This window comes from Sorex fumeus, unplaced genomic scaffold (genome assembly GCF_029834395.1).
Source record: "Sorex fumeus unplaced genomic scaffold, SorFum_2.1 ptg000047l, whole genome shotgun sequence".
Lineage (NCBI taxonomy): Eukaryota > Metazoa > Chordata > Mammalia > Eulipotyphla > Soricidae > Sorex > Sorex fumeus.
In genome coordinates, this window is record NW_026606104.1 from 32,129,157 (window position 1) to 32,156,121 (window position 26,965).

The 26,965-nt window shown below is 43.8% G+C and overlaps 1 protein-coding gene and 1 non-coding gene across 4 annotated transcripts in view; one reads left to right on the top strand and one right to left on the bottom strand.

The window, feature by feature from the left end:
- Positions 1-26,965, top strand: part of KAZN (kazrin, periplakin interacting protein) — a 1,209,760-nt gene that overhangs the window by 77,809 nt on the left and 1,104,986 nt on the right. The window lies entirely within an intron of this gene.
- LOC130032266 (U2 spliceosomal RNA) lies at positions 15,715-15,900 on the bottom strand. Its single transcript, XR_008793810.1, has one exon. It is a non-coding gene; the product is annotated as a U2 spliceosomal RNA (small nuclear RNA).

Here is a 26,965-nt window from a genome sequence, read left to right on the forward strand (position 1 = left end):
TGCTCGCATGGTTGTCCTTCATCTAGTGTTCTGCCAATCCTATTTAGGATGACTCGAGTGAACAACTTGTAGATGACAGACAATAGGCAGATCGGGCGATAGTTGCCAATGTCATGGACGTCTCCCTTCTTGAACAGTGGTACGGTCCTGCTGGTTTTCCATTGGGACAGAACCTTGCATTCAGACAGGTAGCGAGTGAAGAGCCGAGCCAGTGTATTGATGAGTACTGATGGCAGGTTCTTTAGGTGTTCAGGTCTGACCTTGTCTGGGCTGGGTGCTGTTTGTTTCTTTACCGACGAAATGGCGTGTCAGATTTCGGAAGGGAGAACGTTGGGAACGACATATCCATCCTGTGGAATTTGCTATGTCGGCAAGTGGACATGGCTATCGAAGGGATTTGAGTAGAAGTCATGGATAATCTTCTCCATTGCCCTTCTGGAAGATGTGATAGATCCATCAGGACGTTGGAGGGCAGTCATCTTGGTCTTGTAGTTGGCGAAGGACAGGTGGGCGTTACGAATACTTTTCCCAGCTTCTGCCGCATCTACCAGCACTTCTGCTCTTCTCTCTTTGAGGTCTTCCTTGATCGCATCTCTGCACTGCTTTGCAAGCTCGGACATTAGCTTGTGGTTGCCTGAGGCATGCGCCAAACCACGCTGGCGAATTAGCTCAAGAGTTTTCGAAGACAGGCGTTTTTTGTGGTTATCTCTCTCTTGGCTTTCTTCGCACAATCATGGAGGTGCTGAACCAGTTGATCGTATTCCTCGTCAATGTTGTCAACAATGGCATCTTCCCATGTTGCCGCAATAGTGCCAAAGAGTTTGCAGTTTTCTAATTTTATTTATTTTTTTAAAAAGAATTACTGTGAGATAGATCTTTACAAAGCTGTTCATGATTAGACTTCAGTCATACAGTGTTCCAACACCCGTCTGTCTGTTCACCAATTTCCCAGCATCAGTGTCCCCAGTTTCCCTCCCATTAACCCCCCATCCCCACCTGCCTCTATGGCAGGCGCTTTCTCTCTCTCTCTCTCTCTCTCTCTCTCTCTCTCTCTCTCTCTCTTTCTCCCTTTCTCTCCCTCTCTCCCTCTCTCCCTCTCCCCACTCCTTTTGTGCATTGTGGTTTATCACATATTGAAAGGTTATCAGGTATATTCCTTTACGTAATTTTAACACTCACTTCTTGTCCAGCGTGACCATTCCCAGCTATTATAGTCAGACTGTTTCTTCTCTATCTTACCTACCCTCTGTCTCCCCACACAGTTTTGGTAGATTTTAACCTTTGACCAGTCCTCCTAGCCCCTTGTTTTCCGTAGCTGTGGATATTGGTCTTCTAATATATCTATATCTCACAGATGAATGCAGTCATCCTATATCTGTTCCTCTCCTTCTGACTCATTCCACTCAGCGTGATACTCTCCATGTCCATCTATTTATAGGCAAATTTCATGACATCATTTTTTTCAGGATGCTTATTGCTGTTCTCCCACAAGCCTGAGCTTTCCGGAGCCTAGAAATGTGTCTGCATTGGTTTCCCTGGTCCCTCGCTCCCTATGCAATGCGACGCACAGCAGATTCCTGGGACTTATTGGAAGCATTCACTCTGTTGTGAAATCAAGGGGGCAGGAACTGGATCTTAATTATCTCTGTTCCACAGAGCAAAGCCCAGGGTCTCCTCCCAGGCCCGCCGGATGGAATCATGTTGGTCCGTGTCTTCACCTACACGGAAGGTGTTTGCCTCTGAATTAGCGAGATCCCTCGGGCCACCCAGTCTTCTCCTTCCAACTGGTTTCTGGCCAAGCTGCAGATCGACCCTCAGCATGAATTCTGAGCGCCTCCCGATTTCCGCGCCTGTTTGACTTGGCGCCCAGGAGAGGGAGGCAGAGGACCGTGGAGCAAGGATTCTTCCCCAGCAACTGGGTCTCTATTCTCCTGGTTGTTGTTTTCCGTTGGACCGCTAGGGGTCAGCTGCGCTAGGACCCTGGCACCCCAAGATGTCCTAACTTCTGCTCCTTTCTTCATTTTCCCCACCCCTTTCTCTTCTCCCTCCTCTTTTCTTTCCTCTTTTGCCCTATTTCCCTGCCCCACCTCTGCTCCTTCTCCTCCTCTTGCCCTTCTCTTCCAGTCTCTTCTCTTTTTCCTACTCTACCTCTTCTTGTTCTTCCTCCCTTCCCTCTTTATCCTTAATCTCCTTTTCACCCTACCCCTTCATTCGTCCTCCCCTTCCTCCTCCCTTTTCCCTTCTCATCTTCTCTTCCCCCTCCTCTCCCTCCTTCTCTCCATGTTAGGGGTAAGGGGCTGCTCGCATCTGGGGACCAACGGGAGGTGCAGTTCTGGGAGTGGAGACAGGATATGGGGAAAGGCTCTCTTTCTGGAAGGGCTGGGGTGGGCATGGGGTCCTCTGTGTGACCTTCGTGCTTCCTCTCAGTGCAATCCACTCTGCCTTTCAATTGCTGCTGCAGTGCTCACAGGGCCCACCCATGGCAGCGTTTTGGGGGGACCAGGTGCTGTGGACTGATGATGGGTGGAAGTTGCTTCACATCCTCAGTGGTTGCTTCACATCCTCAGTGAAGGCTCTGCAAGGTGCATGCTGAGACAGCTCTAGGATTACATGGGGAGACCAGGCTCAGAACCCTGGAGTTCCCAGTAGACCAGCTCTGCCCTCTGCAGTCACTCACCGCAGTTGGTTCTGGCTGTGGGCCCCTGAGAGGAGCTGTATCACTCTATCACTGTCATCCCGTTGTTCATTGATTTACTTGAGCAGGCGCCATTAACTTCTCCATTCATCCCAACTCTGAGATTTTAGCAACCTCTCCTTACTTGTCTTTCCCAATGTATTGGAGGCACTTTCAGGGTCAGGGGAATGAGACCTGTTATTGTTACTGTTTTTGGCATATCGAATATGACCAGGGGAGCTTGCCAGGCTTAACCCGTGCAGGTGGGATACTCTTGGTAGCTTGCTGGGCTCTCTGAGAGGCACATATCATCCCTCTATGATTTGTTGCCTACTGTCTGAACTCCATCAAATATGGTGTGGTAATTATGGAAAATGGGTAGGGAGTGTCTTATGATTTTCACAGCTGCACGGTCCAGGAATATGTTCACTCATATGTGAGACTCAGCCCCAGCGTGTGGAAAGTGGCCTGGAGCGTGGTGGCGGTTGGGTAGTGGAGGTCGGGTCGGCTGCCGGGGCTGGATCCCTTGATGCGGGGAGGGCTTTCACCCGCCCCCCCCCCCAGGGTGCCCCGAGTGAAAATAGCCTGGCGCAGAGTTCAGTGGCATGGTTATGGGGGCCTCATTTTATACTCCCATATGGGAGGAGCAGTGTGAGTTCTGGAGGGTGGCCAATGAGGAGATTATCTGGCGCTGGCAGGAGATGGCTTATGGGTGTGACCCCTGGGTTGCCAGAGACTGCGGGAAGCAGGCAGAGGATCTCTGCTCCCAGTTCGGTTGAGCGCAGGAAGAGGAAATTCGCACTGATATGGAAGAATTAGAATTAGAATGAAAATAGGTCATATTCGGGGATCTTTGGTATGGATTTCTTGCTAGCATGATCTTTTATGGGATGCATTAGATCAAAGAAAGTATCTGAAGTTAAATTCACCTTTTCCCATTCCGTTTCTCATGTGCTGCCAGGAAGCAGTGACAGACGGGTCTCTCACACTGTGGTCCCATTAGTGAGTGCTGCTAAGGCACTCAGGTTTTATATTGTTCATTTCAAAAAATGAGGAGGGGGATGGTGATTGGGCTGAACCCAGCTGTGCTCATGATTAGTCCAGATTCTGCGCTCAGGGGATCAAATCCAGATCAGCACCTAACCTACAGTACTATCTCTTTCATCCCAATTAGAATTTTTAAAATGTAATGAGTATAAAAAATTTTAAAATCAAGGAAAATACTAAAGCAGCAAAAACTTAAAATTCATACATGATACAAATCAAATCCATAGGCTGACCCAGAGGGCAATGCTTGCAATCCCTGCACCACTAAACTCTACTTTTCTTTCTTTTTTTTTCTAATTTTATTGAATCACCATGAGATACTTACAAGCCTTCATGTTTGGGTCACAATCACACAATGATCAAACACCAATACCTCCACCAGTGCACATTCCCTACCACCAATCTCCCCAGTATACCCCCTTTCCCAACCTCCCCCTGCCTCCATGGCAGACAATATTCCCTACACTTTGTCTCTACTTTTGGGCATTATGGTTTGCAATATAGACACTAAGAGGTCATCATGTTTTGTCCATTATCAACTTTCAGCACACATCTCCCATCTTGACCGATTTCACCAGCCATCAATTTCTTAGTGATCCCCTTCTCTATTTCAGCTGCTAAACTCTACTTTCCTCAGTGAACTTATATTTTATTATCAATTCTGGTCTCTGGGATCAATGATTGCTTTTCTTGACTCTATCCCAGGTGTCTGAATTTAGTTGGCATTTCAACTTGATATTCCCCTCCCCCTTTAAGGGGTAAAACTTTGGTTTCCCCAACCCCAATTTTTGTTGATGAACCATGGTTTCCAGTCCTGTCAGTTGACTGTTTCATGCATACATCGAGCCTACTTTTCCTTTACCAATGTCAGAGGCCATTCCCATATCCCTGGCAAGCTCAGTGCTTTAGACCAAGTCTTCCCTGCTACATTTAGGTATCACCTCCCTTCCCCTCCTCCACTGCTGCCACCCCCACCCCCAATCTCCCCATTCTAAATTGAAGTCCTTGGAAGGACTTATTCACCTTGTAACCCATGGTGCCTGATGTGCACGGGACATGGCCTTCAATGGTGAGAACATCATGGACTCACAGAAAATGAGTTTATTAGAAAATCATGCTGAGGGGTGCAGGTCCTCTTCACTGGGCCTCCTGGGCCGAAGCATCTTCCGTCACTGTAGCTGGCAGGGGAGGTTTTGACTAGTGTGTGTTGATAGACTCAGGAGCTGCCGACCCCCCACCCTTTTTTTTCTTTTTGGGTCACCGTGTAACCCTAGAAATGCACAGGCGTTACCCCTGGATTATGCATTCAGAAATTCCTCCTAGTGGTGTTCAGGGTACCATATGGGATGCTGGGGATCAAACCCGGGTTGGCCACGTGCAAGACAAATGCCCTACCTGCTGTGCTATCACTCCAGCCCCGGAGCTGCCTACTCTTATCTACCAAACAAGGAGCATGAGAGCTGGGCACCTCAACATGGAGAGTTCCTTCAGTGGATTATCATAAACTCCTCCCAGTCCCTGTGCACTGAGAAATCCCCCAAAGTCACCTCTGCAAATTGCTCACCAGTGCTGGAATGGGCAGAGGGACCTGTGGAGAGGCTGTGGGTGGTATTGGCTCATGTCCTGTCTTTCACTCTTCCCATGGACAGTCAAGGCTGAATCTCAGAGTTGACCTGGATGAACTGAAATGGGGGTGGGCAAAGTGAATGGGACCTCAGAAACAAGGCCAGAACTCCAGTGATTCTTTTCCTAAGACAGGAGGGTGGGCTTTGCTCAGCAGGTTGTGGGAGTGTCTGCTCTCAGATGCTTGAACAGAAACAGCTGGTATTGTACCAAAGCTGGGGCTGCTGTTTCCCACATGTGGACTTGTCCAGTTGTGCCCCTCTTTCTTGATCGGTTCCTTTCCATTGGTGGGGAGTGGTGGGTTAGTTGTGGTAAAGAGCCTGGCACTCCCCCTGTCTTAAGCTGTGTGTCTTGGTCCCCAAGGTAGCGGGGCTGGAAACCATGGCAACCAGCAAGCCCCGGGAAACAGGCTTCTCCCAATGCTACAGCTCTCTTGGTCTCCATGCTCCCTCTAACAAGTCTTTGGGGGACACCTCCCGCCTTCCCTCCTCATCAGTTTGTCCAGCATCCATTTCTGCTGTGGTTTCTTGTGGAGAAAATGATGGGTGGAAAGCCCAGTCTTATGTGGTGCTGAGCAAGCAAGTGTTCTGTGGTGCTGCCCAAGCAAAGCAAAGCAAAGAAAAACAAATGGGACTACATTGAATTAAGAGGTTTCTGCACCTCAAAGGAAATCACTTCACTTAATCACTTAACTTCCTGTTAGTCGTCGATTTGCTCGAGCGGGCGCCAGTAACGTCTCCATTTGTCCCTGTCGCGTGCTAGTGTAGCCCAGTGGCATCTGTTCGCTCTGGGAACATGAAGGGCCTCAAACCGATCGTTCATGATCTTGACGAAGAAGTCTGACCATCTGGTAGGTGGGCGGCCACGCGGTCTTTTGCCATCCCGTGGAATCCAGTCGGTAACCGCTCTAGTCCAGCGGTCGTCTTTAAATCTCATTACGTGACCAGCCCATCTGATTTTCGACACCTTGGCAAATGAGACAGTGTCCCTGATTCTTGATCGTCGACGGATGTCAGAACTCCAGATTCTTTCTCTCATTTGAGTGAAACGTGATATTCCAAGCATAGCTCTTTCTATTCTTCTTTGGGAGACCTGAATAGCGTTCTCATCTTGTTTGCGTAGGGCCCAGGTCTCTGAGGCATATGTTAATGCAGGAAGAACAGTGGAATCAAAGAGATGTGCCCGGAGCCGGAGGTTCTTCGTCCTCTTAGCTATTTCTTCGACGTTCTTGAAGGCGTTCCAAGCCGCTCTCTTCCTCCTGCGCAGCTCAGGTTCCAGGTCATTTGTCATGTTGACCTCTCGACCTAGGTACAAATAGCTGTTGCATTTGGAGATGGTCGTTCCGTTGAGAGCGAATGGGGCGTCAGGAGTGAGGCTGTTTCTCATAAACATTGTCTTCGTAAGATTCAGCTGTAGTCCTACCTTTCCACACTCACGGTCAAAGTCGGCCAGCATTTGTGCCGCTTGGTTGATGTTTGGTGTTATTAAAACAATGTCATCAGCAAAGCGGAAGTGGTGTAGTTGCCGACCATCTATCTTCACTCCCATTCCTTCCCATTCCAGTCGTCACATGATGTTCTCGAGGGTGGCACTGAAGAGTTTCAGTGAAATGGTATCACCCTGCCGCACCCCTCTCTTGACATCAACGATCACTTCTTTGTAGAATGGTGAGATCCTGGTAGTGAATCCACAATACAGCTCACGGAGGATCCTGATGTACTGGGCTCAAATATGGTTTGAACTATGAAAATACCTACAAGGGTGATTGGGTGATTAGAGGTCTCCCCAAAAGCCTCTATCCCTTGCCAGAAAGCCTGGCAAACTAGACTTGCCCACCATTTGCATCCTGCCCGCATGGCAGACCCTGGCAAACTATCTGTGGCGTATTCAATATGCCAAAACTAGTAAATACAATGGGTCTCATTCCCCTGACCCTGAAGGAGACAGCAACATGGCAGTGTTAAGAAGGATATGGAAAGAGAAGCTGATAAAGTCTCAAGGCCGAACTAGGCTGCCAAAACAAAGAAAGACACAAATGATTGTCTTTACTTTCGATGTATATATGCTGGCATCAGATGCATCCATCGAGGACCGGCTGGTACAAGCGCAAAAGATCAAGTACGACATCATTGGTCTAACCGACCAAGAAGTCATCAATCAGATCACGCTGTTTTCGACACCGGAGAAGAACTGTTCCTCGAAACATGTGACAAAAGGTTGGAGGTGTCGGTGTCCTTGTCAACACGAACTTGGCCACGAGCATTGATTCATTCGAATGCCTGATTACACTTGAATAGATGTGGCTCACCGCTGGCAGTTTCTATCTTCGTTGTCTACGCACCAACATTCAATTATGATGAAGGAGAAATTGAGAAGTTCTATATGGAGCTGGAGAAGTTCTATAAAGAAGACCACACCTTCTACAAGATCATTGTCAGTGATTTTAATGTCAAGATAGGACCAAGAAGATCAGCCGAAGAACTTCACATCGGAACTCATGGCCTAGAATGGAACGAACAGGGTGAGAGACTGTCTGAGTTCATCATGTCAACCAAGACCATCCATGGAAACTCACAGTTCCAGAAGGCCAAATCTAAACGTTGGACATGGGAGTGTCCTAGTGGATGGTTCCACAATGAAATTGACCACATCATATTTAATCAATGGTTTTGCCTGACCAATGTCACCGTTGTCCCAAAATTCCAAACAGGATTGGACCACTGTCTACTTTGTGCAAAATTCTACTTCACAGAATAGGGAGAAAGGGCTGCAAAGTTTAAGAAGAGAACTCCCAGAACGACCACCAACTGGGAGCTTTTTGGCACTATTGTGGCAACATGGGAAGATGCTGTCGTTGACAACATTGACGAGGAATATGACCAACTGGTTCAGCACCTCCATGATTATGCCAGGAACGCCAAGAGAGAGAGATAACCACAAAAAAAAGCCTGTCTTTGAAAACTCTTGAGCTTATTCACCAACGTGGCTTGGCGCATGCCTCAGGCAACCACAAGCAAACGTCCGAGCTCGCAAAGCAGTGCAGACATGTGATAAAGGAAGACCTCAAAGGGAGAAGAGTAGCATTGCTGGTAGAAGCTGCAGAAACTGGGAAAAGCATTTGTAACGCCCGCCTGTCCTTTGCCAACTACAAGACCAAGATGACTGCCCTCCGACATCCTGATGAATCTATCACATCTTTCAGAAGGGCAATGGAGAAGATTATCCATGACTTCTACTCAGATCTCTTTGATAGCCATGTCCACCTGCCCACATACCAAATTCTGCAGGATGGATATGTCATTCCCAATGTTTTCCCTTCTGAAATCCGACACGCCATTTTGTCGGTAAAGAAGCGAACAGCACCTGGCCCAGACAAGGTCAGACCTGAACACCTAAAGAACCTGCCATCAGTACTCATCAATACTCTGGCCTGGCTCTTCACACACTACCTGTCTGAATGCAAGGTTCCGTCCCAATGGAAAACCAGCAGGACTGTACTACTGTACAAGAAGGGAGACATCCACAACATTGGCAACTATCGCATGATCTGCTATTGTCTGTCATTTACAAGCTGTTCACTTGAGTCATCCTGAATAGGATTGGCAGAACACTAGATGAAGGACAACCATGCAAGCAAGCTGGATTCTGCAAAGGATTCAGCACCACTGACCATATCCACATGATAACCAAGCTCACTGAGGTTTCTCGGGAGTTCAAGATGCTGCTCTGTCTAACGTTCATTGATTTAAAGAAGGCCTTTGATTTTGTTGAGATGGAAGCAGTCATTGAAGCACTAACCAATCAGGACATTCAAACTCAATAAATCAGGATCCTCTGTGAGCTGTATTATGGATTCACTACCAGGATCTCATCATTCTACAAAGAAGTGATCATCAATGTCAAGAGAGGGGTTCATCAGGGTGATACCATTTCACAGAATCTCTTCAGTGCCACCCTCGAGAACATCATGCGATGACTGGAATGGGAAGGAATCGGAGTGAAGATACACGGTTGGCAACTACACCACCTCTGTTTTGCTTATGATATCATTCTAATAACACCAAACATTAGCCAAGTGGCACAAATTCTGACCGACTTTGACCATTAGTGTGGAAAGGTCGGTTTACAGCTGAATCTCACCAAGACAATGTTATTGAGAAACAATCTCGTTCCTGATGCTCCATTTGTTCTCAATGAAACGACCATCTCTGAATGCAACAATTATGTGTACCTAGGTCGAGAAGTCAACATGACAAATGACCTGGCACCTGAGTTGCACAGGAGGAAGAGAACGGCTTGAAACGCCTTCAAAAGCATTGAAGAAATAGCTAAGAGGACAAAGACCCTTCAACTCTGGGCAATCTCTTTGATTCCACTGTTCTTCCTACATTAACATACGCCTCAGAGACCTGGAGCATACGAAAACAGGATGAGAATGCTATTTGTGTCTCCCAAAGAGGAATCGAAAGTGCTATACTTGGAGTATCAAGTTTCACTCAAATGAGAGAAAGAATCAAGAGTTCCGACTCTGTCGAGGGTCAAGAATCAGGGATGCTGTCTCATTTGCCAAGGCATCGAAAATCAGATGGGCTGAACACGTAATGAGATTTTGAGACGATCTCTGGACTAGAGCTGTTACAGACTGGATACCACGGGGCGTCAAAAGACCGCATGTCCATCCACCTACAAGATAGTCAAACTTCTTCGTCAACACCCTGAATGATCGATTGAGGCTCTTCATGTTCCTAGAATGAACAGACACCCTTGGGCATGCAACAGGGACGAATGGAGACATTATTGGCGCCCACTCGAGCAAATCGACAAGTAATGGGAAGTCAAGTGATTAAGTGATGGACATTCCTAAAACAAATCATAGGAATTGAAATTTCATATCACCCAGCTATTCCATTTCTGGGAATTTACCCCCAAGGGATCAAAAATACAATGCAGAAGAGATATCTGTACTCCTATACCCCTTGAAGCACTCTTCACAATAGCCCAAATCTGAGAATAACTCCAGTAGCCAAGAATAGGTGACTGGATAAAAAGAAACTTTTGTACATAAACAGAACAGAATACTACTCAGCCATAAGAAAATAAGTAGCACTCATTCATCGATTAAATAAGTAGAATTTTGCACGAAGGAGACAGTGGTCCAATCCTGTTTAGAATTTTGGGACAACAGCGACATTGGTCAGGCAAAACCATCGATTAAATATGATGGATGGATCTGGGGAGTAACATGCAGAGTGAAATGAGTCAGAGGAAGAGACACCACCGCACAATGATCTCTCTCGTAAGAGGGACATAAAGAAACATCGTAGGGAAATAACATGTCAAAAGGTAATAGAAATGAAGAACAGGAGAAGTGATCCTTCGTAGGAAACTTGCTATTGGGGAGGTGCGAGGCGGGTAGTCAGGACAGGGACCATTATCACAATGATCGAGGGAAGGGGTCACTCTTGACAAGGACTGGGTGCTGAAAGGAGGTAAAGTGACATGTGGGATACCCTTTTCATAACAATAGTGTAAACCACAATGCCAAAAAAAAGGGGTGGAAAAGGGAAAAGGAAATGTGCATGCTGTAAAGGCAGATTGGGGAGTGGGAGGGAAACTGGGAATATTGGTGGAGGGATTGGCTTTGGAACTTTTACAACTGAAACTCAATCATGAGTAACATTGTAACTTTGTAATTAATGATGATTCAATTAAAAAATTCTAGATAAACAAAACAATGAAGTACATGGTGTTTTCTGACCTTGAGTTCCCACTACCTTGAAGCCCTCCACAGCAGGGAGTGGAAAGTTCATCATGGAGGGTTTCCTAGGATTAATTTACTGCATAGGACTCATACAAGGACTTGACTGAGAGAACTGGGCTCATTGGAAGAGGACCAGGAAGAAGGTTTTCAGCGACAGGCTTGTCTTTCCTGATTTGGGCAGAGGTGTTCTGGGTTTATGAGTAAATAGGCCAAGGGAATTTGTTTTGAGGAGCCATGAGACATGGTACCCTTACCCACTTTTTCCATACTGACTGCCAGGACGCTTTCCGGACCCGTGCGGCCACTTTGCGGCTGCACGACACATCATAAGACACTAAATACCCATCTTCCGGAATTGTCGCACCATATTTGATAGGGTTCAAATATGGTAACACCTACAAGGGTGATTAGAGGTCGCCCCAAAAGCCTCTATCCCTCTTGGAAAGACTGGCAAGCTACCGAGAGTATTCCGCCCGCATGGAAGAGCCTGGCAAGCTATCCGTTGTGTATTCGATATGCCAAAACCAGTAACTACAACTGGTCTCATTCACCTGACCCTGAAGGCTTCACCGACATGGCAGCACTGAGAAGGATGAGAAAGGAGAGGCCGACAAAATCTCAAGGCCGACCTAGGCTGCCACAACAAAGGAAGACAAAAATGATCGTCTGTACTTTCAATGCACGTACGCTAGCATCAGATGCATCCATCGAGGACCTGATGGTACAAGCACGAATGATCAAGTACGACATCTTTGGTCTGACTGAGACAAGAAGGCACGAATCTCACCATGCCGTTTTCGACACTGGAGAAGAATTTTTCCTCGGAACATGCGATAAAAGAGGTGTTGGAGGTGTCGGTGTCCTTGTAAACACAAACTTGGCCAAGAGCATTGATTCATTCGAATGCCTAATAACCCGAATCGGACGTTTACATTTGAATAGATGTGGCTCACTGCCTGCAGTTTCTATCTTCGTTGTCTACGCACCAATATCCAATTATGATGAAGGAGAAATTGAGAAGTTCTACATGGAGCTGCAGAAGTTCTATAAAGAAGACCACACCTTCTACAAGATCATTTTGGGTGATTTTAATGCCAAGATAGGAACAAGAAGATCAGCTGAAGAACTTCACATTGGGACCCATGGCCTAGAATGGAACGAACAGGGTGAGAGACTCTCTGAGTTCATCATGTCGACCAAGACCATCCATGGTAACTCACAATTCCAGAAGGCAGAATCTAAACGATGGACATGGGAGTCTCCCGGTGGACGATTTCACAACGAAATAGACCACATCATATTCAATCGACAGTTTTGCCTGAGCAATGTCGCTGTTGTCCCAAAATTTCGAACGGGATCGGACCACCATCTCCTTCGTGCAAAATCTACTTCACAGAGCAGGGAGAAAGGGCTGCAAAGTTCAAAAAGAGAACTCCCAGAATGACCACCAACTGGGAACTCTTTGGCACTATTGCGGCAACATGGGAAGATGCCATTGTTGACAACATTGACGAGGAATACGATCGACTGGTTCAGCACCTCCATGTATGTGCGAGGAATGCCAAGAGAGAGATAGCCACAAAAAATCACCTATCTTCGAAAACTCTTGAGCTAATTCGCCAGTGTGGTTTGGCGCATGCCTCAGGCAACCGCAAGCTAACGTCCGAGCTCACAAAGCAGTGCAGAGATGCGATCAAGGAAGACCTTAAAGAGAGAAGAGCAGAAGTACTGGTAGATGTGGCAGAAGCCGGGAAAAGTATTCGTAACGCCCGCTTGTCCTTCGCCAACTACAAGACCAAGATGACTGCCCTCCAACATCCTGATGGATCCATCACATCCTCCAGAATGGCAATGGAGAAGATTATCCATGACTTCTACTCAAATCTCTTCGATAGCCATGTCCACTTGCCGACATACCAAATTCCACAGGATGGATATGTCGTTCCCAATGTTCTCCCTTCCGAAATCCGACACGCCATTTCGTTGGTAAAGAAACAAAGATCATCCGGCCCAGACAAGGTCAGACCTGAACACCTGAAGAACCTGCTGTCAGTACTCATCAATACACTGGCTTGGCTCTTCACTCGCTACCTGTCTGAATGCAAGGTTCTGTCCTAGGGAAAACCAGCAGGACTGTACTACTGTGCAAGAAGGGAGACATCCATGACATTGGCAACTATCTCCCGATCTGCCTGTTGTTTGTCATCTACAAGCTGTTCACTTCTAGTCATCCTGAATAGAATTGGCATAATGCTAGATGAAGGACAACCATGTGAGCAAGCTGGGTTCCGCAAAGGATTCAGCACCATCGACCATATCCACATGATAACCAAGCTCATTGAGGTTTCTCGGGAGTTCAAGATGTCGCTCTGTTTAATGTTCATTGATTTAAAGAAAGCCTTTGATTCTGTTGAGACGGAAGCGGTCATTGAAGCCCTAGCCAATCAGGGCATTCAAGCCCAATACATCAGGATCCTCCGTGAGCTGTATTGCGGATTCACTACCAGGATCTCACCATTCTACAAAGAAGTGATCGTTGATGTCAAGAGAGGGGTGCGGCAGGGTGATACTATTTCACCGAAACTCTTCAGTGCCACCCTCGAAAACATCATGCGACGACTGGAATGGGAAGGAATGGGAGTGAAGATAGATGGTCGGCAACTATACTACCTCCGCTTTGCTGATGACATTGTTTAAATAACACCAAACATCATCCAAGCGGCACAAATGCTGGCTGACTTTTACCGTGAGTGTGGAAAGGCAGGACTACAGCTGAATCTTACGAAGACAATGTTCATGAGAAACAGACTCGTTCCTGACGCCCCATTCGCTCTCAATGGAACGACCATCTTCGAATGCAACAGCTATGTGTACCTAGGTCGAGAGGTCAACATGACAAATGACCTGGCACTCGAGTTGCGCAGGAGGAAGAGAGCGGCATGGAACGCCTTCAAGAACGTCGAAGAAATAGCTAAGAGAACGAGGAACCTTCGGCTCCGGGCACATCTCTTTGATTCCAGTGTTGTTCTTGCATTAACATATGCCTCAGAGACCTGGGCCCTACGCAAACAAGATGAGAACGCTATTCAGGTCTCCCAAAGAAGAATAGAAAGAGCTATGCTTGGAATGTCTCGTTTCACTCAAATGAGAGAAAGAATCCGGAGTTCTGACATCCGTCAATGATCAAGAATCAGGGACGCTGTCTCGTTTGCCAAGGTGTCAAAAATCAGATGGGCTGGTCACATAATGAGATTTAAAGACAACCGCTGGACTAGAGCTGTTACCGACTGGATTCCACGGGATGTCAAAAGACCGTGTGGTCGCCCACCTACCAGATGGTCAGACTTCTTCGTCAAGATCATGAGCGATCGGTTTGAGGCCCTTCATGTTCCTGGAGCGAACAGATGCCATTGGGCTACACTAGCACGTGACAGGGACAAATGGAGACGTTACTGGCGCCCGCTCGAGCAAATCGACGACTAACAGGTAGTTAAGTGATTAAGTGATTAAGTGACTGCCAAACATCAGTCTCTGAATCAATCTGCCACTGTCCCATCTTCCCTCATCATACCTCTATATTAGTATTTCTCAATTTTTGTTTCTGCCCTTGTTCCCTTCCTCAGCCACCATCATATTGGTTGGTTCCTTAGTCTTTTACCCTGTCTCAACCCCCAATTTACATGTGGTTTTCAGCTGTGGTCCTCTTGGAATATCTCAGGGGCCTACAGGAATCATATGGCTCCTGGTTGAGAGACACTGGACTACATCAGCAGTTACCAACATTTTTTTTTCTTTTGGGGTCACACCCAGCAATGCACAGGGGCTGCTCCTGGCTCTTCTCTCAGGAATTACTCCTGGCGATGCTCTGGGGACCATATGGGATGCTAGGAATTGAACCCGGGTCGGCTGTGTGCAAGACAAACACTTTACCCACTGTGTTATTGCTCCAGTCCCCAGTTGCCAACATTTTTACACCTGTCCTGAGCACCAGTTCATGGATGCCAGATTGTTAATGGTATTATGCCTTCAGAGTGCATGGACCAGCAGTCAGAAACCACTGACTCACCTTGCCTGCTTTATCGTTGATTCTCTGTCCAATACCCTCCCATCTCTTGTCCTGTTGTCAAGGTGATTGATGACTCGTTTTGCTAAACTATTTAGTCTGCTCTTCTACCCGACAGCATAGCATTGGGCAAAGGTGATCAGCTCTCCTTGAAATGTTTTATTTTCCTAATCCAGGAGACCTTGAAACTTTGGACTTCTAGTTTCCTTTCTCCTCCTGCAACCTTGTGTGACATTTCCCCCCAGTCTGCTTGCTCTTCCTCTTCCATTTGAACATTGTGTGATCTCAGATTTATGTCTCTCAGCCTCTACTTTGTGGATACTCTCTAGTACTTTTCACCCAATATCATAGTGTTAAATGTTGTGCTCTTGTGAATCATTCTAAAAATCTCAAAGTGTATCCATTCTGCTTCCAAAAATCACACTCATTGCCTGGTTGATGCCTCTATTTGGAGTTCTCAAAACCACCTCAAATAATAGCTCTAAAGTGAAATACTGGATTTGCATGCCTACATATTCCTTTCCCTTACTAGTAATTAATTTATTAAACAAGTATCTCTTCAGCATGTGTCCTAGTTAATCTGCTTGGTACTTGAGATGTGGCCATAAATAAATAATAAAGGCCTTCCTTCATGGAGTTTATAATCTAGCTCAGAGGATGTGGTGAGCTGAATTGTTAAACTGACAAGAACAGATATTACACTCGATCTTAACCAAAAGGCCAAGAAGTAACATGTTGAGAAATGAACTGTTTGATGCTAGCATTAAAGAACTTTACTACACTCAAAACCTCAAAATATAGACTTATTTCAAAGTAGGTCTTCAGATATAAGTCGTTAAGTTAAAATGAGTTCAAACAAGAGTAGTGTTTCTTTCTTATAAAACCAGTGATTTGAACATGGGTATGATTTTAGGGTGAAGGTGTTACATTTACAAGCCTAAAAAGACCAAAGATAGATAAATCACCACCAGCTATGGAAGAGGCATGGGACAGGTGGAACAGATTCTTCTCCCTTCCTTTCACTTTCTTTTCCTGGGCTGCCCCTTGCCCCCCCACCTCCTGCGCCCGTCCCTCCTGCCCCCGACCTCCACCCCACTTCTGAAGAAAGAAGCAACTTTCCTGCTGTCTTGATCTTGGGCTTCCATCCTTTGAAACTGTGAGGCAATGCATTCCTATTTTCCTAAGCCACTGATCTTATAGTTTTTTGTTATAGCAGTTTTAGCAAACTTACCTGGCAAAGACAGTGTACAGAAACACATCAATATCCCAGGGATTCCAATTAGGATACATGTAACAGAGAAAACAAAACAATGCTAGGGGGAAAAAAACAATGCTAAGGAAGCTCTGGGAGGGAATGGGGGTAATTTTATAAATGGTGGGCAGGGAAGACCTCAAAGAGCAAATGGTATTGGAGCTGAAAGCTGGAGGGGAAAAGGGAATGAGTTTTAGAGATATTAATGAGAAAAGTGATCTAATAAGAATAAAGGGCAAATTCAAAGACCCTAAGGGGGAACATACACTTCCACTTCCGTCAAAGCCCTAGGACACATGCTGGGTTTCTCTCTTTACATCATATTCACATCCAACCCATGAGCAAATTCTGTTGACTCTGTCATAAAAATATATCAGTACCAGTCCACCTCCACCTTCCTCACCTGTTATAAACCACCCTTATCTTTTTCTTGGATTTAAACAGAAACCTCAGGCTTTAGAAATCACTCTACTTCTGTTTTTATTCACATCCAAATCTAAAAGTCTATTTTTGTGTGTGTGTATGCAGCAACCAGTGCCTTTTCTCAAGGGCCACAGAATAATTTCTCTTCCCTGCTCATCAGAATCTAAAGTTTTCCATCTCTTACCAAGTTAAAGTTAGATTTTACATGGGTTCCCTTCTGAGACCAAGACTCAGCTTCCTCTGTTCCAGTTGCCTTGGCTACCTGTCAGGAGACAATGAAGCAAAGGCTGCTTGCTCCTAGCTCTAATATCTCTCACTGACTATTTCCTTTCCTTGACATATTTATACAAATCTTAATGAAGCTTCATTCTTAATTTGGTTTGAGCCTTGACTCACCTGCTCAGATCTCCAAGCTGATTTTTGCATGATGCCCATTTTCATCTTGTGCATAGAAGATGACTGGGATGTGTGTCTTAAACTACGGTGTTACCAGATGAATAATTCCATGAGATTCCACGCTGCATTGTCTTTGGATACAAGTATGGAGAACAATACTATCTGGTAATTATAGATTTTAAATTATTGATCCTGTGGGGTAGTCAACTCTCACGTTATAGAAGAAAACAAAGCCCAGAGTGTTTTATTTTGGGGCTGGGAAGTTATTGAGCCATACCTAGCTGTGATTAGAGCTACTCCTGGGTCTATGCTCAGAGATCACTCTTGCTGGTGCTCAAGTGACCACCTGGGATACCAGGGATTGAACTTAGGTTGACTGTTTGCAAGGCAAGCACCTTATTCACTGTATTATCCAGTCCCAAGACTCAGAATGGTACAGTAGATTTTATAAATTCACATGCTGATAAATGCCAAAATATGGATACAAACTTTGACTTAGTGAATGCCAAGGAATATTCTCCTCTGCTAAATGGACTAATGTTTCTCTTCATCTATCACTCTTGTTGTAGAGTCCAGGAATATTTAAATTAGAAAAAAAGGCTTAAAAGTCAAATGATTATTTTCTTGGCTTTAAAGCAGAAGGAATACTCCAAATACCATCTGTTCTTGGTCTGTTCCTGCTGAGAGGAAGTGATATATGTGAGTGAATAATTAAGGCATTCAATATTAGCAGAGTATTGGCAAGGACTGATAATAGCTCACATTTATTGAGGGTGTCCTATGTAGTAGGCCAGGTGCTAAACTCATTTGAGCTTCATCTTGGGACAACTATGAGGGTATTCTTATAGAATGTTTACTTTATAAGTGAAGAGAGAGGTTCATAAAAGAGGTCACATACCTGTGCTCACACCTCTGGAGGCATGTGGTAGAGCTGGGAATTTAACCAAGGGTCAAATCTGACTCCTTAGTGTTTGCTCACTGATAGGTAGTAGGTGAATTTTGAATAATGTGGAATTTATCACTCTAAATTATGGATTAGATGTGACTCTATTTAGAGTCAGGGAGATGCTTGAAAGGATCTGAGAAGGGAATTCCATTTTCCTTGATCAAAATGTCAAGATAGGTTTTGTTTCAGAATCAGTGTATATTACTTAAGCAATGAAAGACATGGATCTTTGCTTGGTTTGTAGAGCAGGTCTTGAATAAAAATTTTTGTAACACTGATGAAAATAAACCACCCCAGCCAATGTTAATGGCCTTTGGAGACTTTTTTTATTTTTTATTTAATCTGTCCTGTCTCCTAAAATTGTAGTTTCCTAGAACCTGTCATGACTTGCAGTGGGGAACTTACTGCACTCTGATTTTCTGACATAATCTTCATGCCAACTTCTACTCTTTATCTGAAATTGGTCATCTCAGCTCTTACATAGGATTGAAGCTTCTAAGCCAAACTATGATGCAGAAACTCAAAAAAAGAACTCCAGAAAGAAAGAATTTCTGCTTCCAATTGTAATGAGAACTGTTAATGACAGTAACTTCACACAAACCTCATTTCAGATTTTAGCAAAAGTGAAGAGTGGTGTGTTTTGTGTATGAGTTATTTATTGTGTATTTATTATCTATTTCTACATGCCAGCCTTGATTCTGCCTTAAAACATTAGGCAAAATATGCTCAGATCACTTTTGATGGGTGTTAAGACTGGGACCAAGTGGAAATTCTGTTCTCTGCTTGATTCCTCATGTATCTGAGAGTTGGCTGAGAGTCCTGGCTGAAGTGATGAGTCCTTTCCCTGCAAGAGTCTCACATCTCTCTCCAGACTTGGTTGGGCATGTTTTAATGGTATAACAGAGATGTAACAGTGAATTAATTGTAGAATGAGGCAAATGGGAGTTTGCATGTCATTTTTAAAAAATTTATTTATTTATTTACTTATTTTTTTTACACTTAAACCATAAGAAAGTCTCAAATGTCTTAGGGTTATTCTGTACATAAACCAAAATAGGAGACTTTTTTTTTATTAGTGAAACACCATGAGGTACAGTTGTAGACTTACAAATTTTTGTGCTTGGGTTTCCATTGTACAATGATCAAGTGCCCATCCCTCCACCAGTGCCCATTCTCCCCCTCCACTAATCCCAGTATCCCTCCCAACCCCCTCATCCCCCATATCCCACCCTGCCTCTGTGGCAGGGCATTCCCTTTTGTTCCCTCTCTCCTTTTGGGTGCTGTGCCCTGCAAAAGAGGCATCAAGTGGCAATCATGTTCGGTTTAGAGTCTACTTTCAGCATGCTTCTCCCATCCTGGGGGGATCCTCCCAATACCCCCCCCCCCATTTGTTGCTCCCTTCTACATCTGGGCTGCCTTTACCCCTCGAGTGTGAAGCTGGCCTCCAAGCCATGGGGTAAACCTCCTGGTATTAATCTTGGCTATTCTTGGGTGTTGGTCTCCTATTTTGTTACTTTATGTTCCCCAGATGAATGAGATCTTTCTATGTCTATCCCTCTCTTTCTGACTCATTTTGCTTAGCATGATATTTTCCATGTAGTACCACTTGCATGTAAATTTCATGACTTCATCTTTTCTGACAGCTACGTAGTATTCCATTGTGTAATGTACCAAAGTTTCTTTAACCAGTCATCTGTTTTCGGGCACTCAGGTTTTTTCCAGATTCTAGCTATTGTAAACAGTGCTGCAATGAATAGACAACTGCAGATGTCACTTCAACTATACTTTTTTGCCTCTCCGGGGTATATTCCCAGGAGTGGTATTGCTGGGTCAAATGGGAGCTCAATTTCTAGGTTTTTGAGAATCTTTATTTTTATTGAATCTCTGTGAGATAGACCCATTAAACTGTTTGATTAGGTTTCAGTCACAGTGTTCCAACACCCATCCCTCCACCAGTGTACATTTCCCAGCACCAGTGTCCTAATTTTCCTCCCATCATTCCCCCACCCCACCTCCAGTCTACTTCTATGGCAGGCACTTCTCTCTGTCTCTGTCTCTCCTTCTGTCTGTCTCTCTTTGTCTCCTTTTGGGCATTGTAGTTTGAAAAACAGATAGTGAAAGGTTGTTGTGTTATCCCTTTACCTACTTTTAACACTCAGTTCATGTTCAGCTTGATCATTTCCAACTATTATTGTCATACTGGTCCCTTCTCTTTCTTACCTACCCTCTGCCCCCCACACACTTGTGGTAAATTCTAATCATTGACCAGTTCCCTTAGCACTTGTTTTCCCTGACCTTGGATATCAGTCTAATATATATATATATATATATATATATATATATATACATATATATATAATATACCTGCATGTGATCTTGAAGATTGTATTCTTCAACCTTTGCTAATGCCACTTATGCCACAAATCACAAGCAGAGTATGGAATTTGTGTCAGTAGGTGGGAAAGTGGATCAAAGAGGCAGCTCTGAGGGCATGAATTTAGAGATAGGGAGTGTCAATAATCGGGGCCACCAATATTGTCTTCTGCATTTTGTGATTACATATAAATGTGTCATTATGAACTTGAATGTCATCTTCCTGTGCCTATGTTCCCAGATCAATGTACAGTGCGTTTTTTGACTTTTCAAGGATGCAAATCCACTGAGTGTCTTGCGAGTTTTAATTTTGGCTTATCAGAGGAGAATTTAATAAACCTGGCTTCCAGAGATGTGGCACACAGAGAATTGTTTTGTATTAAATCAGATGATGAAGTGTAGGCAAAGGGAAATAGAGTAATTCAGTGAATAATAAATTCAGGAAGAAAAAGAAAGCCGCCAGAGATGCTCAAATAAATTTTCAATCAATGTCCCTGCATAGAATACCACCCTCCGATATAAGGATGCCTCAAATACTTTTATTTAATTAATACTTTTATTTAATTAAATTATTTAATTAAATTATTCAATTAAAAATTGCTATTAGACCAGTAGTCTGGATTGAGTATTACTAGAGGCAAAGAGGTACTTAACTACACTTTCCAGAGTTTTCTAATCCACTGTGGAACCTAGGATATTTCTGTAGTACCAAAATTTACCAGTTAGAGGAACCCAGGTGCAAAGCTTCAAAGTTCCCCTCCCAGGATCACACTGGATGTGCTTAATTCTTTTAGAATCAAATTGTGACATGCACAATGTGGTGTGGCAAGACAAGAAAACTCATCAGAGATTCAGTATACATCTTAATTTTTAAATGTTATTTTAATATTTAAAATATTAAATATTTTAATATTTTAATATACTGGAGTGATAGCACAGCGGTAGGGCATTCGCCTTACAAGCGGCCAACATGGCCGACCCGAGTTTGATTCCTCCGCCCCTCTCGGAGAGCCTGGCAAGCTACCGAGAGTATTCGATATGCCAGACACAGTAACAACAAAGTCTCCAATGGAGACGTTACTGGGCCCGCTCGAGCAAATCGATGATCAACGGGAGGGCCTTTACCTTTACCTTTACTTTAATATTATTTTTAAAAATTATTATTTTTTAACAAATCACCATGAGATACAGTTGCAAAGCTTTTGTGATCAGGTTCCAGTCATACAATGTCCCAACACCCATCCCTCTACAGTACACATTTCCCAGCGCCAATATTCCCAGTATCCCTCCGGTCACCCCCAACCCCATACCCCCCTCCAGCCAGCCTGCTTCTATGGCAGGCACTTTTCTTTTCTCTCTTTCTCTCTCTCTGTTTCTCTCTTTCTCTCTCTCTTCCTCCCCGCACTTTTGGGTATTATGGTTTGTAATTTAGCATATTCATCTTTTTTTTTTAATTGGGGAATGGTTGTGTAAGGTTTTATCTGACTAGAATATCCAAAAATTACAGAACTCCAGAAGGAAAGCAGGTGTTCCAAGTAAACCATAGTGTTTGTATACAAATACTCTAGACACAGTGAGATGCTCTTAGGGAAAGTTTATTTAACTTTGTAGTTGTAGGGAGATATGAAGGATTCTGGTTTGAAGATGCAAGTTGTAGTAGATTGAGTAATGGCCCCTTCGCAGATTTATCTATGTCTTACTCCTGGTACTTGTAAATGTGATATTATTTCAAATACAGCTTTTGCAGTGTTACCAAACGAAGGCTCTTGATATGGAGTAGATGGATGGGCCCTAAATCCAATGACAAATATTCATATATAAGATACACAGGGAAATTTGACAGAGGAGGAGAAGGAAATGTGATCACAGAAACAGACTGGAGAGAACTAGCCCCAAGTCAAAGAATTTCTTAACCACCAGAAGCTTAAAAACAGGATGAAACCATTATGACAATGATGGTTGTAAGGAATAGCTCTTATAGAAGAGGTGTGCTGAAAGTGGGTAAAGGACTAAACATGATGGCCTCTCATTATTTGTGTTATCATAATTCCCAAAAGTAGAGGGAGAGAGGTAAGGAAGAGAGGGAGGGAGAGAGGGAAGGGGGGAGAGGGGGAGAGACAGGGTTGGAGGGGTGAGAGGGAGAAGGAGAGAGAGAGAAAGAGAGGGAGAGAGAGAGAGAGAACCTGCTATAGAGGCAGGCTGGAATGGGGTAGCAGGAGGAATACAGGAGATATTGGTTGAGGGATGAGTGTTGGAACATTGTATGACTAAATACAAAACAAACACTGTCCTCCTGTTGTTCATCGATTTGCTTGAGCGGGCCCAGTAATGTCTCCATTTTTGAGACTGGTTGTTATTGTGTTTGGCATATTGAATATGTCATGGGTAGCTTGCCAGGCTTTGCTGTGAGGGCGATATACTCTTGGTAGCTTGCCGGGCTCTCCGAGAGGGGTGGAGGAATTGAACCTGGCTCGGCTGGGCTGGCTGCTCACAAGGCAAATGCCCTACCACTGTGCTATTGCCCATGAAAATAAATACAATACATAAAATACAATATAATACATAATACAATATATAAATAAATATGCAATCACAAAAGTATTATAACTGTATCTCATGGTGATTTAATTAAAAAATAGAAAAAATAATTATAAAGTGGTGAAAACAGAAAAAAAACCAGGAAGTATTTTTCAACTGTGTTCCCAGAGGGAGCACAATTCTGCCAGACATGGGACTACTAGCCTCCAGAACTGCCGAAGAATGGGTTTCTGCTGTTTGAAACCACTAAGTTTGTGGTGATTTGTTATGGAAGACACAGGGAAACAAAAACACCAGCCAAGGGGCCAGTGCCTTGTTGTGTTTGATCCCCCACACCGCATAGGTCCCCTGAGGACCATCAGGAGTGATCTTTGAGCACAGAGCCAAAGTGAGCCCTGAACACAGCTGCATATGGCCTAAATACACTAGTCAAGAGCCATTTCTGCAAAGTGGCTTTTTAAAGAACAACCCTTTCAAGCCTGCTGTGTCAACTATTTTTTATGGGCTCCCTTCCTTCTGCCTTCCATGTTTGTTATTTTCTGTCACAGGACTCATTTTATATCATTGTAGCACTTTTTCTTACTCCCTGAGTATAACGTTGTATAGTCTTTAATTTGCCATCTATTTATTGATCATATTCTGTGCTGTAGGCACTGTGCACTAGGACTGGTGTATACAGCACAGCACTGTAGCACTGTAGCACTGTCCTCCTGTTGTTCGATTTGCTTGAGTGGGCACCAGTAGCATCTCCATTGTGAGACATGCTGTTAATGTTTTTGGCACATCAAATACCACAGGAAACTTGCCAGGCTCTGCTGTGTGGGCGGATACTCTTGGTAGCTTGTCGGGCTCTCTGAGAGGGATGGAGGAATCGAACCTGGGTTGGCTACATGCAAGGCAAATGCCCTACATACTGTGACACAACTCCATCTTTACCAATTTTATTTTCTACTAAGAAACAAAATGGTAAGACAGACCTCAGCCTCTTCAGGCTAGTGTTTAAATCGGCAACCCTTTGTCCTGCATTCAGGTGTGTTTGTAGCAAACTCAGAGGGTGTCATAGATGGGCACATTTAAAGGTGACTTCATTACTTTCCAGACTAAACACATGAAAAGAATCTCTTAGTTCTAAGTGTCTTTGAGTCACAGTTGGGTTGCATGTGTCATTGGGATTATAGGTGATGTGTCAGAAGATTCAGTCTTTCCTCCAGGTATAGTTTGAGGCAATGAAGGAAGGAGTTACCTGTGGGCCAGTATGCTTTTGCAGCTTGAACCACTTGTGTACTTTTAGATATTTGCTTGCTGATTTGCCTGTCATTTGTTCCTCCTTACTAAAATTATAGCTACCCAAAGACTTTCTTGTGTCCCCAGTGTTGAGTGCGGAGGTAGGTACATAGTAGGTACTCATTAAGTATTAATAACTTAATAAACAAATGAAATGCATATTCTCTCTCTTTTTTTTGATGGATTTGCTGCACCATCAGCAATTAGTGCTCATTCATCTGTATCCCTTACCAGACCATGAGCTACTTGGAAACCTTAATCATGTAGCATTTCTGAGGTTCTAGCACAGGGAAGGAGCCATCAAGGCTTGCTGAATAATGGGTGAATTGTAAGTGATAAATATGCGTGCACACAGAGAAAATCTAGAGTTTGAAAGGTGTTTTGATGAAAAAATTAAAGCTAACATTTCTCCAGTGCTTAGAAAGTCTTTCCTAGATTTGAACCACTTTTCTTCCAGGGATTAGATGTCCAGGACAATTAATTTTGTTCAGCCCATTACAAGTGCCTGGGTGGTTTTTCTCAAACTTTGGCTGTTGATCTTGTGAGGCTATTTCCTCCATTAATATTCACATCCCATCTGTTCTGCTCTTCAAATTATGACATTGGGAGGCTTCTTAGAGTCGGCCTCCAGAATCTTAGTTCCAGATGATTTTTCCATATGTGATAATGACCATTCTGATTTTTATCCTTAATAATTCCTGATGGACCTTCCAAATGCACTCATGCTTTTGATCTTCTAAGGGAGCAAATATGAAATGGACTAATAAAATTCCATAGTGTAACAGTTTTAATAAGTCAATCTCTCCTTTGCTGTCACAGAACCAAGTTTCCATTTCACTGTTCAAGAACTCATCAGATGAAATGACCTCCCCGTCAAGAAAAATTACTCCATATGGTAATGTAATCACAAAGGAGCAACATTATTTTCCTATATATTATTCCCTGCAGAAATTGTGGTAAGAAAGCCATCATATTAAACATATCTCCGAAGCTGATATTCCTCTTTGCCAGCCTGATGAAGTTTCATTTTCTTTATAGGAGATGCAAAATCAGTTCTCATTGGCAGCATTTTATTCTAAAGGTTCGTTAGGCAATTGTACATTATACTTGGACACCTGTGGAAGTGTAGATTATATTCACATGAATATAAATGCCTTTGTTATGACTCACACTATTGCAGGCAATAAAAGATGCCTTTTTAAGGATAGACACTTAAAATGAAGTGTGTATGGATGCATCCACCTATCTTTCTTAAGACATTAGCAGGCACATTGTGTGTGTTTTGAAATTAGGAAGTCAGTGTAAAGAGAGATTAAAGCCTTTCGACTCTATTTAACATCCCCTTTTGCTAAAAGTGTGGTACTAGCCAGAAAAATGAAGATGTTTAAATTGCATCCTACTTAATGACTCCTCTCTTGAACCACAGTTACTGCACGGGGAAAATATTTTTCTTCATCTCAGTAGGATCATGCAGACAATTCATCCAAGGTTGAGTTGAGCCAGGAGCCCTTCTGTTTTATGAATTATTCAATAGTTGCCCACTTCAGAAATGTAGGTTGGCTTTATATTGTTGGTGAGGATCAGAGAGGGGGTAGAAAGAATCCTGCCAGAGCAGGAGGACACTTTAGTGCACCAAGAAAACATCCTTTATTCTTCTTTTTCAACTGAATCCCTTTGTTCCAGATGTTATCTAAAGAGAGCAGGTGGTGAGCTGTTTGCGGCAGGCTGGGAAGAACATGGAACAAAATTTTGGGTCTTGCTGTTTGGATGTTTTATTTTTTTTCTGTGTGTGAAATAATTTAATTATTTTTCTGTCCCAGCTCCTCATCTGTAAAATGAGGGATACTTATGTTTATTGTGTGAGAAATCATATAATATTAAGAAAGTAGTACAGAATCTTGGATTCTGCTGAAATATTTTATATAGACTAATCCTCCACTCCTCTGAAAATAACGATAAAGTAGATAAAATAGGTGGAAAGGAGTGGGGGTTTGGAGGGAGCTTTCTGAAGATATCAGAAAGAAATGAAATTAAGCATTACTTAAGAGACTAAAGGAGAGAAAAAAACCTTCCCATTCAGGTTTGCCCCACACTCATCTCTGCTTACTCCCCTTAGGCATTTGCTAGTTCATAAATGGAGGAGTAGAGTTTGAAAGAAAAAAAATGACCTGGAGCTACAGCAGTCTTGCTCACAGAGAAAGAGAGTAACTAGAATTAGCTGATGCCAAGACAGTTGGGACTTGAAGGCCAAAATCCTCAAAAGGAGATCACAGAAAAATTAGCTCAAAGTCTGAATACGATTTCACATTGATGCAACTGTTAGATGCTCAAATTTCACACGCATGAGGCAGGACTTGAAAACAAAAAAAAAGTACAAAGCAACTCTAAAGAGACTGAAGAATTAAGCAGATGGTTCAGCCATAGAAAGAATCCTATACAGTTTTTATATTACATATAATATAAAATTGGTGGGGATATGGTGCTGCCAGCAAGTTATCTGTACCTGTGAGGCAAGTGCATCAGCAGCCTGATGACACCTTCAAACTTCCAGATACCCCCAAATTGCTGCTGTGCCTTTGGCCAGA